The 15,239-nt window shown below is 51.8% G+C and overlaps 1 long non-coding RNA gene across 2 annotated transcripts in view; it reads right to left on the bottom strand.

Moving 5' to 3' along the window:
• Positions 1 to 6: 6 nt before the first annotated feature.
• Positions 7 to 15,239, bottom strand: part of LOC108445901 — a 21,584-nt gene continuing 6,351 nt past the window's right edge. Inside the window, exons 2-4 of one of the 2 annotated variants that reach the window (XR_001860924.1) lie at positions 7,397 to 7,518; positions 3,878 to 4,170; positions 7 to 1,948 (exon numbers count right to left, since the gene is read on the bottom strand). This is a non-coding gene — a long non-coding RNA (uncharacterized LOC108445901). The remainder of the gene's footprint in view (positions 1,949 to 3,877; positions 4,171 to 7,396; positions 7,519 to 15,239) is intronic. The other variant, XR_001860925.1, reaches the window with a different exon arrangement.

Here is a 15,239-nt window from a genome sequence, read left to right as displayed (position 1 = left end):
CCTCTTCCCCCAAAGAAAACCTGCTTCTCTTCCCACCAGGAAAAGCTGCCAACCACGACGGAGACGAGGGGAGAAGCGAGCCCCGAGCCCGCGCCCGACAGAACCGCGCAGCCGGGCGGCCCCGACGGCGGCGCCTCAGAGCCCCGTGCGAGGCGAAGGGCGGCAGGGGGAAAGTCAGGACCGAGCCTCGGCCGCATGGGTTGGCGTAGATTTACTGACTTGAGAGGAAACTCACCGGTTTACACTGCTGAGATGGGTTTGAATGGATGAGTACAAAGAAAAAGTTGCCGAATTTGGCCAGTAAAAAGACTGGAAGAATGGAAGGCTAATACTGAGATATGCACGGACTCGGGAGGAATTACACAGCATCAGAGACTTGCTTCTAAACAGCGACAGTGCCAAATTTCTAATAACTGTGTAATATGCTTATTTATACCATACAAGGACTTACAAACCTCATTGTGCATAGCAGCTGGGTCATATTTCTTTACCCTTCCATTCCTCAGGCTCTTTTGCCAAGAGACTGGTACCAAACACTTCTAGGCTGAAAGGAAAACACAAAATTTAATCGCAAAGAAACGATGACAAGGAAGCGTGGGTAAGATACTGGCTGACGTGCAGCCCTTTAATCTTAAGCATCTGCCTAAAATAGATGCACTAAGGGGGTATTTGAAGTATGCACGGTTTGAAATGCAAGTGATTCTCTGCTCCTAAATCGTTCAGCCCAATTATCCACATGTATTTCCCTGACCTGGGCACGTTTGTGGGCTCTAAGGCTTTGTTTTAAACTGTTAAGTAAATATTTTAACGAATGTTTTAAAACGTTGTAAACGAATGTGCTGCTCAGTCTCGCACCAAGCTCCACTGGAACCGGGTAAATCAAACGAACAACCATATTCCGATTTGTTTTTAAATATTTGGGGGCGTATTTGTTAATTTTATCCCAGCGTACCAAGTGTACTCACCCCTTGTAATTTCAAACAAAGCTATGAGAGTTGCAGCCCGGCAATGTTAATCCTGTGTCCAGCAATAATTAAACTATGAACGAATATTCATGTATCTAGACTTTTTTTAAAAGCTAAAGTATTTTTGAAATAAAATCCAACGATTGTGGAATTGGTCTAATTTTTAAAACTAACCCTAATTTTGTCTAAATGCTCTGGATTTTTGTTTTTCAGTATGCACACTTACTATTTTTTAAAGTAGCATCTAAAACACGAACGTTTCAAATCCATTGCACATTTTTTAAAGGAAGAGATTTTACCATGAGCTCTGCAAAATCTTTGTGAGAATGAATAGTCCAGAGATCACTGCCCTGGTGAGCGTCAGACTGAGATAGTCCCCAGTGGTATTTCCCAGCCAAATCTCTGATTTAACTTCAAGATATACATACATACAAAAAAACCCAAAACTGCAATTACTTTTTTGGTTTTTAATGAAAAGAGCCCTAAAGCTACAGCATGCTGGAGGATGGGAGCAGGCAAATGGAGCCACGCTGGAATGGGAATGATGGTTTAAAAAATAAAAGGAGAACAAAGCCGAGTGCTCGGAGCATTGCGGTTTCTCTGCAGCCTGGCTTCCAGTGCCACAGCGGCCCCAGCTCTGCTTCCTGCACCCTCCAAACTCTGCTGTGGGATGGGGTCTGAGCAGGGCCTGCCACTGGCACAGGATGGGGGCCAAGCAGGCTCTGCCACCGGTGCTCTGCCACTTACAGCGGGTCAGTGGCTCTGGTCACACAATCCCCCAGTGGTCACCGGCACTGCTGAGGCCTGGAGGACAGCCTGGGAGAGAAGGGACTCAGGCAGTGGTGTGGGTCAGGGTGGCAGCCAGATGTGTGCATGGAGAGGGGACAGCAGCCCCAGGGCAGCTTGGTGTCCTGTGGGGACGTTGGTGGAGTTGGTGAGGACACGTGGAACCTCCTGGGTGAAGCCGCTCTGGAGCACTGGAGCTGTGGGCAAAAAGGAGAGGCGCATCAATCCACCAGGTGACACCACGGCAAGTCACTTCTCACCAGGCAGGAAGAAAAGAGGAGAGGCTTGTCTCAAGCCTTGCATCCGAGCAAGAAACTGCCTTAAGGTATTGCAAACCCAGCCCGGCACACTGGCAGAGCAATGTGTTGTGGCTCACGGTGTCCTTGTCATCGTCCAACCATCACCGTGCAGGGGATGGGGGACTGGGAGAGTCCTGCCCAAAGTGATTTTTTCAATTTGTGCTGGGGATGAGGAGGGGGTTATTACTATGGGAAATCACTGTCCTCCAGGGTAAACAGAGGAAAATGCTGGTCTGGGTGAGAAATTCCCAGCGGGAGGAATGAAGGCAGCCAGCTGCCAGCTGTGTCTCTGCCCTGGATCTGGGCATAGACACTGTCCAAGCCTCCATGTGGCACAGCATGATGCTCTGCCACAGCAATCGGAGCCAGTGGGGCCATAAACCATATTCAAACATCAGAGCCCCCGCAGGGGCCAGACCCCTCTGACCCACAGCCTGAGCAAGGCAGCACAGCAAACCCTCGCACCCCACCAGAGCCTGCAGCTCTCTTTGGCCAGTCCCTTTTGACCACGGTGCTTCCCAGAGGGAATCTTTCCTCTTTCTCCCTCATCCAGGGCCAGACCCGCAGTGTGGCAAGTGGTCAGAGCAGGGCTCAGCCCTGGAACTATGAGGAGGAAACAGAAAACACTAAGCCAGGAGCAGACAGGGGCCCTGGGGATTTAAACCCTTGCCAGATGCCTACGAGAGCCGTGCATCACCCTCCCAGAGATCCTGTCCTGGGTCCTGGCTAAATCACCCAGGGCAGGTTTAGGGGCGTGAGGCTTTCGGAGCACGGGAAGGCAGCCGGGATTGAAAAGGACAGAGGGGAGCAGTGAGCAGTGGGAGCAGTCGGCCGGAGCGTAGGGGCTGGAGCAGAGGCACAAACGTGCACCCGGATGTGGAGCTGCTGGAGAGGAGGCAGCACAACGGGATGGAGGAAGGCAAGGTGAGAGGTAGATGACAGCAGAGAGGAAGGGAGCTGTGGGGGTCTGGGGAACAGGAGGCTGGGGGAAAGGGGCCACCTCTGGGAAGGGTTTTGCCTCCAAGGGCAGCACGCATCACCAGCCAGCCTCTGGGATGTTGCAATTTGCTCCCTGCTCAGTCACATCCCTCCCATGCCTCCATCCCACTCCCGGGACACTGACGTGAAACACATTCCTTGGGCTGCAGTGGGGCAGGGCCAGGCCTGGGACAAATGCTGTTCTTCATTTTGGGCATTCTCCTCCCTGCCCAGGGAGAGGGCTTTCTCTGAAAGCAGGGCTCAACCTTAGGGATGCCTTTGCCCCCCAGTAAAGGGACAAGAACTGCAAAAAGGCCCCACATTCCCATTCCTGGGGAAGGTTCTCAACAGAAGCAAACATGAAGGGAAATAATAGCCAACTGAGATGGGGCCCAGAAGCTGGGAATTTCTTCCTCGTGGGACATGACTTGCTGTGGGACCCCAGATTTGCTGGAGGTAGAACGAGGGAAACTGGAGAGAGGGGAGGGATGAAATTCTGGAGCAGCATCTGCCCCTGGCTCCAGCAAGGAGAGAAAGGATGGCTGAGATTCATTAAATAAAGAGACAGGAAAACCTTGCTTAAGGAGCTGTCTGGGAAAGGGGCCATTTCAGGCCTGCTGTATACAAGTGCCAGTGATTTGGGGCCAGAACAGACAATTGCTAAAATTTCCTCCAGGCTCTGCTGTGCAAGGAGCTGCTCTCAAGCAAAGCAGTTACAGAAAGTCACGGGAGCTTACTGGTGCTTTTCTGCCTGGGTTGAGGGACCAAGCTGGCTCCGTCAGGAGAAGGGAAGGAAAAAGATCCCCCAAATTAGGAATTTTTTCTCACACAACAGCTCAGAGCACTGACCTGGTGGTGCAGAGAGGACAAGGCAGCTCCAGCTGGAAGGAGGGCACCTCTGCCACACGATGTTCAACCATTTCCATGCTGGAAAATGCTTGCCTGGGCTGGGAACATCAACCTGAGGAAGCACCTTGGCCAGTGGGGTCCAGCACTGGCCATGGAGCCTCAGGGACTATGGGGACAACAGGGCACAGAGCCAGCAGCAGGATGGTCCTCTCTGATCCTGACACAGAGAAATCAGGAGCTGGGGGGTCCCATCCCCTCTCTCCAGTTTTGCCATGTTCCTTGGAAGATCGAACCTCAGAAGTGTAAAAAACATGGATAAGAAATGCTGGTCAGTGCTTTCCATACCAGCATCCTTCATGTACAACACATTCTCAGCACCTCCAGCCAAGGAGAACGCTGTGGTTTTGCCTCTGTGCTGGTGGCACCGACAAAGCACAGAAAAGCCTCAGAGCTCGAGATAAATGCCCTGAACCAGATGAAATCAGCCGGGAACACCTGATCCTCATTCCCACAAGGTTATGGTTAAGGTTGCAAAACGAAGGAAGTGCTGCACTGGCATGCTGGCAGCAAATCAAAGCAAATGACATTAATTAAAGCATATGTTAGGAATAGGAAATTAAGCTAAAGCAACATTTCATCTGCAGCGTCTTCTCCGGGCACTTTAGAAAGGGTATAAGTTTACTGTAGAGAAAGAGAAATGAGGAGGCTGGTGCAGAGGATAGATGTGCGGGAAGTTAAAAGAATTAGAGGAGAGTTTTAAAAGCTTTAGACTATACACTCAAGGTCATGTTCACTCTCTGTATTTATTTTGAATTGTGAGTGAGGGGGAAGGCTGAGAGTGCTGGCTGGCACTGCAGGAAGACTCAGGCTAACATGGACCACGCATCCTTGACGAGGGGGCTCAGCCCCGAAATCGGGACCCTCGGCACTCCTCCCTGCATGGCTGCACCAGGCACTGATGGACTTCAGCACTGGTTTTGCAAAAATACACATAATTTCCCAGTTTTGCTTTTCTCAGCTCACTCAGCCCAGAACTTAGCAAAGCTCAGTATATTTCTCTGGGCAGCTGGGAACAAGGGCACCACTGTCCCCTGCACAGAGGGGAAACTGAGGCACGGCATGATTAACAGTCTTGGAGCACGGAGCAAGCACAGGGCTGGGAACACTGACCAGAGCTGCACTCCAACCCTGTGAGGAACCACGAGCAGGCCCCCCAGGCCCTCTCCCACAGGTCTGTCTCAGCCATGGGCCCTTCCTCCTGCTCCTGCCTTTGGGGCTGGCAGCGATGCTGCAGTCCCGACCCATCAGGGGCGTTCCTGGGGCTGCACTGACGCACCAGCCACCCGTGTCATCCCAGGTCACCCAGCTTTTTTCAATCAGGGCCACATGCCTCACTGTGCTGGGGCTGTGAATGGGGCCAGCCTGTGGCCACTTCCACATGGCCTCTGTGCCAGCTCACACAGTGCATGTAGGTGCCTGATGGCATCAGGGCCCCATGTCCCCGACGGAAGGGGCTGACATCCCCACTGCCCAAGCTGTGCCAGGAGCTGTGACATACAGTGGGGCAGGAGCATGGCAGGCTTTCCACCCAGTGCCCTGCTGCACATGTGCTCCCCACGCTCCCCTGGGGTGACCATGGCACGCACAGGGAGCGATGGGCAGAGTCAAGGCATGAGTGAAAGGAACTGGGCAGCCGCCTGACCCCAGGCGCTCTCCTCCTGCTCTGCTCCGCTCCCAGACCGGCTGCCGTGTTTCCCTGGAGCCATAAATTGCTGGCCGGGCCCAGCGCGGCCGCTGCGGCCTCCCCACGGCGGTGTCTCCGCGATGAGTTACGAGGAGCGAGCGGCGCAGCCAGGGCTCTGCTCCAGAGCCCCAACGCGATCGAGGCCACGCCGCTCCCTTCGCCTGCACGCTCCAGAGCCCCTTTCCTCCCGCTCCCACCCGGCCCACGCTGCTGCCCTGGAGGGGTTCACCCCATGGGACCCATGTGCTTCCCGGTTTTCCAAGGAGGGCTGGCTGGAGCGCGGTGTTTACCCAGGGCGAGCAGGCAGATGGCTTGCTGACAGCTTCAGGAACACCTTGTAGCAGTTGCGGTGATTCCTGAGATCCGTTGCTTCCCATTTCAATTCACACATCATGATTTCTAAACCTCAGCTTGTACCTTCCCAACAGAGCTCCCCACCTCCATCCTGGCTGCACGCTGTCGCTACCGGCTCGGGAATGACGGGGAAGGGGATCCTTCCTGACAGCAGCCACCCTGTCCCCGACACTGCCTCCTTCAGTGGCCTGGGGCAAGTCCCTTAACATGCCAAAGGAAGGGGTACAAGCAGCACAGAGGCTGGAAATTACTTTGAGGATGTAAGTACTTCTTAGGGATGAAGAATTCCTTTTCCACCCCCTTCTCCAGCTGAATAATGGTTGTAAATATATGGGCTGGAAACAAGGTAGTGGGGTCTGAGGTTGGCATGTGTGAGTCCCTCCTACTCTTGGTGTGGAGCATCGGCACTTGGGATGAGTCCCTGCCATCTACTGCTGGGGACCAGCATTGTCCCCACTGGGCTGTGGGAGCCTGGTCAGCCCCTGATGCCATTTGGGAGCAGCTCACAGAGGCCAAACTGAAGCTGGGACCGAGCTTGGCTGTGGTGGCTCCTATAAGCAGCCTAAGTTTGGTCAGCAGGAGGCTCACACCCAGCTTCCCCACCTGGAATAGCTGCTGGCCCCCACCTTCTCTCGAGGAATTGCTTTCTGGGCCTGGTGGGACCCCAGAGCCAGTTGTGGGGACCTTTGTGCTCCCAGTGAATTCCCCAAGCAAGTGTGAACCAGAGCATCTCGCACTTGTGTACATTCCCCTGCCCTCCTTGTGCTGCTGTGGTAGAGCCTTGGCCTCAGGGTGACAAAAGGTGTATGTTTTTCCAATTAAAAGAGCCAAATGTGTTTTCCTGCCAGTATTTAGTCCAGCCTAACATGCAATGTCTACACTTTAACCTTGAAGAAGCCTCTGGAGACACTGCAAAATAAATCAATACTAGTCCACGAGCTGGAAAACAGAACCAATAAATAACTTCAGAGCAGCTTTTCTGTTTACCCTATGAAATTCCCACTCTTGGCCGTGCGCTTCAAAACAGCGTCTCAAAATAAAATAGAAAAGAAAAACAACCCCCTGAACCCTTCATTAGTGGCGCAGCATGAGGCTCCCCAGCCAGGCAGAGCTGGTTTCAGGTTGCAGGTGCAGGGCCAATTCTCCACTGACCTCTGGGCTGGGATTTGGGATTGAGGTTGCCTGTGCAATGGTTTAAAAATATTAAATAAAAAACATTTAAAAAATATATATATATACCCTGCATGGTTTCTTATGGCATGGAAGGTGCTGGAAGAGAACAAGCACGTGGGTGCTTGGATATGAGTGTCCCCAGCCTGGTTCCTGAGCCTGATCCACAGCTCCAGGTGCTGCAGCCAGGACCCCTTGTGCCCATTCCAGGCATGGGGATCTGCACCCCATCAGCAGCCCAAGGTTCTTACCTGGTGTCATTGCTGTGTCCCCAAATGAGGAGGGATAACTGTGGCTCTCAACCTTCTCCCTCAGCTCTTTCCAAGTCACCCGCTTTGGGGCCAGCCAGGGATTCACCAGTTCTTCCTCCTTTCTGACAATAATAAATGTGTCTTTAGCATTAGCATAAAATAAGATTTACAGGAGCTATTAAAAGGCAACTGAAAGGCATTTTTCTGCATCCTGTTGAGGAAAAGTTTCGTGTGGGAGGCAGGCGGGTCTGTAGGACTGGGCACACGTGTGCAGGGACACACAGGGATGCATGGGCAGCGGGCACTGGGGACCCACCAGTGCATGCAGAGATCTGCAAACCCCTCCTCACACAGTAGTGGGGTGAACTACCAACAGCCAGGGGTGCCATCGACAGCCTGTGCTGCTGGCACCAGCAGTGACATGAACACACAGCAGGGTCAGGATGCACAGGGGCATCCCCCGCACGGGGCAGGTGCCACACGGAGTGACCCCGTGCTGCACTGACTGCCCTGGCATGGACAGACGGACACAGAGCTCCAGGCAGCTGCAAATGGAAGGGTGGCAGGAGGCAAGTCCAGCTCCCCAGCACGGCAGGGATGTACCACAGGGAAAACCCATCCTCTGGCAGGGGACAAATTGAAGCGATTTCCCTCACATCCCTCTCTTTGTGCTCGCCTCCCCTGAGGCTCGCTGTTGTCAGCGTGCATTACGCAGGCAGGACAGCTCTATTAGTCATCCCCTTAACCACTGGAAAAACACACGGAGCAGCCGTGATTAGCAGGGCTGAGCCGCACATGCACGGTCCGGCCGGGAGAGCAAGCCCTGGGGCACGGGGTAACCTGCTGGAAAAGCATCCCGGGGAGCCAATCCCAGAAGGAAGCAGAAGGGGTTTTTTTACGTGGTGATTCAAGAGCAAAATCTCTGCTGTCCCATCCCCACTCGGAGCTGCTCCTCCTGGAGTGGGATATGTGTTTCCTCGGGGGCAGAAGCAGCTGCCACCTCTCTGGGCTGGGCTCTGCCTCTAAAGCACTGACCACATCCCAGGAACTCCAAATCGCCTTCCCTGAGAACTAGCAAGGAGGAGCAGGACCAGGAGTTAATCATGCTGGAAAAATCAGGGCAGCCATTTACAACTTCACACTGGTCTGGCACCCACTCCTGTGGCCGGTTTCTCAGAGCAGCTCAATTTTCACTGAGGCACTGGAAGTGTCTCGGCTCTCAGGGAGCAGCAGACTCGGTATCAATCTCCAAAAAGCTTCAAGCTCCAAAGCATCCACCAGGAGAAGGTGGTGAGCACCTGAAATCACAGCGCTGCACCCACCTGCCCAGATTTATCCCCAAAACCAAGGTCAGCAGGACATCTCATGCCTGCTGGAACACAGAGCAGGAGCAGACATTCCCACCGTGAGGGCAAAAGTGTAACAAGTTCAGGGTCTTGCATGCAGAAGGGTGCCTGTCCCCGCAGTGACCGCGGCAGAGGATCTGTGCATAGGGGTAGGTGTGAGCTTTGCTTTGGGCTCGGCAGAGGAAGGTCTCTGTGCCGTGCAGCAGCTCCAGGAGTTCTGTGGGAAGTGGGACGCAGGCAGTGTTGGCTTTTTATAGTTGGACACCAGGAGAGAAACACAGGGGAAAAGGGATGCACAAAGCTGCAGCTCATATGAGCTGAACCCCAAATGCATCCCAGACTGCAGCTCACACATACACATCCCTGTCCTGCTTTGGTGCCACTGCTGCAGCCCCAGATCCTGGTGCCACCACTGCCACCTCCCTGCTCCTGTCCCTGTCCTGGACCATGAGGGGAGAGGGCACGACCTCGCCGTGCCACAGGCAGGGTGTGTGTCATACCCATCACTCGCCTGCAAAAATGTGCTTTGGGTATGAACTGGGCAGATTTAGCAACTGTAGGGCCTTCTGTTCTTCCTTACATCTCTGGACCATTTCCCCACCCCTTAAATGCTTTACATTATTTATTACATTTCATTTAACCCCAGCCACGTCCTCCAAATAAAATTTATTTTGCAGCTGTCATTCAGGTTTACTCCGGCCTTAACCTCGTAATCCTATTGATTCCCTCATTATTCTCGAAGCGCGGGATTGATTTCATGCCTTCTGTGTTATGGAGAAGCCTTTGCTCATTAATCTCACACACATTTATAAACAGTCCATCCTGCTCATTCATTATTTTCTCATTCCCTGACTCACGAGGTTCTCAGCTTGTCTGCTTTGCCTCCTGATTTTGGGGTATGGATGGAGAGGGAACATGACCCCTCTCCTAAAGGGCATCCACTCTGCATGGAGATCCTCAAGCCTGGATCTCCATGCCCAGAGGCAGAGGGTGATGGGCTCCCATGCAGGGAATCACCAGAAAATCCCCCAGACTTGTGCTCTGCATCACCTTTGTGATGCCCTAGGACTGCATCCCGCTCAGGAAATCACTGAAACCAACTGGGCTGGGAAAAACAGAGAACCAAAACAAATCCAGCTCAGAAAGGTCTCCAGATGCACCTCCTGCACACACCAAGGAGTACCCCACAGCCAGGCCATGCTGCTCAGGACCCTACAAGGGCATTGGACAGGTACAAGCAGTACCTGTTGCTGGAGTTTGCTGATGTACACACACGTGCATGCCTCCAAACACACCAGAAGTGTGTTTATAGGGTGTGATTAATCATCCTGAGCATTTCATAGAGCCCCATCGCAGTGCACAGCACTGTACAGTGTATGGAGGAAGACCTGACCCCTGTCATAGAGGCTTAGAATAAAAAAATAGGCAGACACTATAGTTCAGACACGTAATAAATCCCCCAGAAGGGCCAATCTCAAATATTTCAGCTGTTTCCCCCTCCCCCCCATAATATATGATTGTCTTTGTTGGATCAATACAGAGGGGCTTTGTGGAAGGAGCATGTTTTAAGGGAAGATTAATGTACTGAATTATATACACAGCTAGGAAGAATTCTAATATTCAACTTCCAGGAGGAGAAGGAAGGTCTGTGGCATCAAATCCTCCTTCCAGGATGGGAACACAGCTCCTGGCGGTGCAGGAAGGCAGGGAGGTGTGAGCACCTCTTGCTTCCAAGGATCTGCTCCTGTGGGATGGTGGCAGGAGCCTTCCTGAAGGGATAGATGGATCTGGCCAGGATGGGTGGATTCAGTGAGTGCTGCGATTTCAGCATGGAATAAACCAGTGTGCCTGGGCTGCCCCACCTGGGGTTTGGGGCACGTTTTGTCCCACCACAGCTGCCCACGAGGCCATGCACCACCTCACCCTCCAGACACAGCCAGCAGTGAGCAAGCAGGGCCCTGCAGCTGGAGCCAGAGGGATATTTGTCACTAAACACCTATTATTTACCCACAGCAAAGCCCCGTGATCAGTTCTCTGGGTGCACAGACACACCCCCCACCCGCTGCTCAGAGCATCCTGCACAAATGGATGCCCCTAATCTCATTAACGTGTAATGACACAGGGTTGAGCCCTGGCTCTGGTGAGCAGCACAGGGCTGGCTGAGCCTCACCAGCAAGGTGTGCATCCTGTGAAGCACAGGGCTATCATATGGAATAAATTTAACTGAATCAAGTTTTGATTAAATGCCATAAACATGATTGATTTGGTTACATACCCTCTGTATGACGGTCTGTTTAATTTATTTTTTCATTCTGAGAAGGGATGTTGCATTGATCCCAAACATTAGCTTTGACTACCACCATAAATTCCCATTTTAGGGCGACCTGCAGCAGCCTTATTAATATTTTTACACTTACCCAGCAGTTGCCAGGGTTAACCCTTTCAACAACGTGCCCAAATTGTGCAGTGCTGTGGGAGCAGAGGGTGACCTCAACCAGAACCAGGGGCTGCAGCCAGTAGAGGAAAGCCACCACCCCTCCTAAACCTGCTTCCTGGACGCCTCAGGGCCAGGGGGATCAGCAAAAGCCCTGTGGCAGCATCTCCACAAGCACTTTGGCAGTGGAACTGTGCCCCAGGCATTGCCACAGCATGTCCAGAGTGGGCTGTTTGCTATCTGAAATCCCACAAAACCCAGCACACCTCTCACCCTCCTCACCACGCCTGCCTTCGGACCAACACTACCACAGATTTCCTCACAACAGCTTCTATATCTTTCTTTTTATCAAGGGGGGGAAAAACCTGCCCAAATATTTTTTAATATTACTAATAAATTGGAAGAATGCTTTATGTTTTCAATATATTTTCAATTTACTGCCATGGTCAGTATCTTGGTTGCTATGTGTATTTTATAAGCAACGTCAATGATAACCAGATTTAGCTGTTGGTTTCTCCATAAATACTGTGTTATCCACCAGAAGTGATCTCTGGTAACACAGTGTCATTAAAAATAATGCTGGAAAGCGTCAGGGGAACACCAAAAGCAAAAAGAATAAATCACTTCCAAACACATCTTGGAGATACTGGAATTTCTGAGGGTTTATTTGGAAGATAAACTGATTTTTAACACATATTTTGGACAGATCCTGCAATCCCAATATCCACAAAACCCTCAAGTAACACATGAGCTCATTGCAGGCTCTCCCTGCCCAAAGCAGAATGGGTTTCCGTGCACTTGCACTCAAGACAGTGACAAAAGACACTTTGAGCCTGTCCAGGTCTCATCCCTGGCAGGTGGGGACTCTCACAGCACACAAATCCATCAGCTGGAACCTACCTTATATCATCCTATCTGCTGTGTGGTTTTATATCATTCCTTTCATAAATCCCAGAATGGTTTGGGTTGGAAGGGACCTTAAAGGTCATCCCCTTCCACCCCCTGCCATGGGCAGGGTCACCTTCCATTATCCCAGGCTGCTCCAAGCCCCATCCAAGGATCTGAAGAGCTGAGCAGGACGTGCTGTGAGGGTATCTCTGAATCCTGAATTATTTAGCAGAAACATTTCTGCTGTCCTCCCTCTAACCCAATTAAACTATATTTAATTGCAAACTACATTCCCTCTATTTTAATCTCTCACTCACCTCAGCTCTCTTTTAAGAGCTGGACAGTTTGTTCTCACTGAAGTCATGTCCATCTCTCCAGGGTGCTCTGCAGTCAGGGAGGTTAAGGGAAAACATCCAAATCACTCAGCAAATGACCCAGCACAGCCTGAACCACCACAACTCCATGGCACATAAAATCCCACCAGTCCACAGCTCCCCCCAACCAGCACCTGCAGTAGGGCTGTAATTCTTTAATTAATGAATTAATGAATGCTCTGAGGTAAATTCACTAATTAATGAGTGCCAAGCTTCCCAGGACCCTGCAAACATGACACAGGAGTTAAATCACCACATCACCAGCCACCAGATACATGGGAGAAGTGTGGATGGGTGCTGGCACCCAGCAAGTTGCAGTGAGCCTCGTGCTACAGCCCTGGAAATACAAAAACCAACACCAGACCATGGCAGCACGAGGGGTTTGTCTCCCCTCACTCTTGGCAGAAGCCAGGAAAACCTCAGCTCAACAGCAGCAGAGTATTTTCCCATGGTATGCCGGCTTTCTTGCTTTGGAAAAAAAAAAAGGAATTATTTAAAGGTTTCATAGCCCCTTTTCATCTAATATTTAATGTGCAAGAGTTTCTGCATGCCCAGGTTAGGTAAACGTTAGAGAAGATTGTTTATAGAAATTATATACAGAGCGGTGCTGGTTTAATTTATCAAAAAAGGTTTTGTTGAAATAAATTCATTTTACAGTGAAACCCACTTAAACCTGTTAAAGGAGTGACCTCGTTGCAGTGAACCTGTTTGTGCTTCACCTCCAGGGACAGCTCGAGCAGCACCACGATAGCATCTCCCAGTGTAAATATTCCCTGCTCTCCCAGAGTGTGGGACAGGGCTGGCAGAAACTGTGCCAAGGAGAGGGATGCCAGGTGCCTCAGGGGATGGAAGGATGCGGCCTTTCCCTCACAGGCAACTTTGGCCACCACTGCCAAATTTTTAGTGGTTTAGTGCTGCATCCACCCTGCTCGTGCGAGAGCTGGGAGCAGGGGGTGGCAGTGGGATTCGAGGGCTGCACTGGGATGCTGCAGGAGAAAAGCAGGAGAAAAGCAGCTCTCAGCAGGGGTAAGGGATGGGGAAAACCCTCCATCCTCTCCCTGCCCCTCAGCTTCGTCTGCCACTGCTGCTTTGCCATGGCATCGATTGCTGTTGACACCGCTGCCGTTATCAGCTCGACCGCACCGCTCTTATTTGGGGAAATTGATAGAAATAACCCAGTAGCCATTTTTCCCTTCCCCTGAAATTTATTGCGAAGTGGGGAAAGGCAGAATCTCTGCTCTCGCCTCCCCTCTGCTGGCTCCAGCAGCAGTTGGCTCACGGCTGGTTTTGCTCCTCTGCTTTAAAAGTTAAGCTCAGTGAGGACAAACCAGGACTGCACGGAATAGAGGGGGAAAAGCCCACCAGCATTCCTCCCTCATGGCACAGGTCAGATTAACAGGGGGAAATTAATGCTAGCAGGTTTAATGGAGATGAAATGCTTTAGGAATGAGCAGATGCATTAATTTGTAGCATGTGGCTTTAAGAGTTAATCTCAGTACGGAGCAATACCGGGAAGAACATTCACTCATTCATCCATTCAGGAGGCATCAGCCAGGTACAGGGCTTTGTGCAGTTCCCACAGTCTGGCCTAAAGGTATTTATAGTCTAGAGCTGGGGGAAAGAAAACACAGAAAAAAGGGATGGGATAAGGGAAACTGTGCTTTGGAAGCAGTCTATGCAAAATCCACCAAAGCAGAATTAATATTGTCTCGTTAACAGAGGGAGCAATTTGAAATTATATGGGAAAGGTGGATAAAACCTGGAAAGCATAAGAGCCAGCTCTGATTTCAAAGTCCATGGGAGCATTCCAAGGCAGAGCTTTAAAATTAGAAACAGCATGCAAAGTTACTTTTCCATTGAAATGTCATGTTTTCCTTGAAAAGAGCTTTTTCCATCTCGAGAATGTGTTTTGTCACCGAGCAGTAAGTGCACTTCTCCCGACAGATCTGCTGAAGCAAAAACTCTGGGAGAAAATGGAGAATCACATCCGTGGGCTTGGCAAACAAATAAAACAACAACAACAAAAAAAAGAGATTGGGCAGCACATTTCCATCAGAGAGGTTTGCAGCTCATCCTGGGTTTCTGACACGACTTGGCCCCTCCTCTCTCTGTTGCCAAATTCAGGTGTTGCCTCCAGCTTCTGCCCGGAGCGCTGGTGGGGTGAAATCACTTGTGCGTGATCTAGGAAGGAGCAGATCCCATTGCCAGCCGTCACTTGGACGCAGGAGAATCCCTGTCCTCCAGGCAGTGGTCCCTCTGTCATAGGGGGGATCCACCGGCCCCCCCGAGCTGTGACAGCCCCAGCCACCACCCTGATGGCCAACACAGTCACAGCTCTGCTGGACACTGTTACCCACCACTCTCTTATTTCCAGGTGGTCCGAATGCCGAACCCCACAAACACACTCTGTGGGACTCCCCTGCATCCCCCCCAACACTGGGTGTGTGACAGCGGTGTCACCGACCACTCCTGGTGTTGTCCCCAGCCACACCACAGGGAGCCGCAGGGGAGAAGAGGAAATTTAGAAAAGTGGGAATGTAAAAAGGGAATGCAAAACTCCAAGAAGTCCCTGGTCCCCGGCTTAGCAGTGACCCCACTCCCCAATGCAAAGCTGAGCTCACCAGCGGGACAAAAAAGGTCTGGAGAAAGAGCCATGTCCCCCACAAGCAGCCCTGTCCCACCACGCTTTCCCGAGCGGCCACAGACACACGGAGGGAAGAGCCTGGCAGTGCAGGGGGGTTGCTGCAGGGCAGCCCCTCCCCGTGCCCGTGTCCGGGGCTGGCAGGTGCCGTGGGGACGCG

This window comes from Corvus brachyrhynchos, unplaced genomic scaffold, assembly GCF_000691975.1.
Source record: "Corvus brachyrhynchos isolate BGI_N302 unplaced genomic scaffold, ASM69197v1 scaffold283, whole genome shotgun sequence".
NCBI classification, from domain to species: domain Eukaryota; kingdom Metazoa; phylum Chordata; class Aves; order Passeriformes; family Corvidae; genus Corvus; species Corvus brachyrhynchos.
The sequence above is the reverse complement of the archived record's forward strand: the minus strand, read 5'-3'. Positions and strand labels throughout refer to the sequence as shown.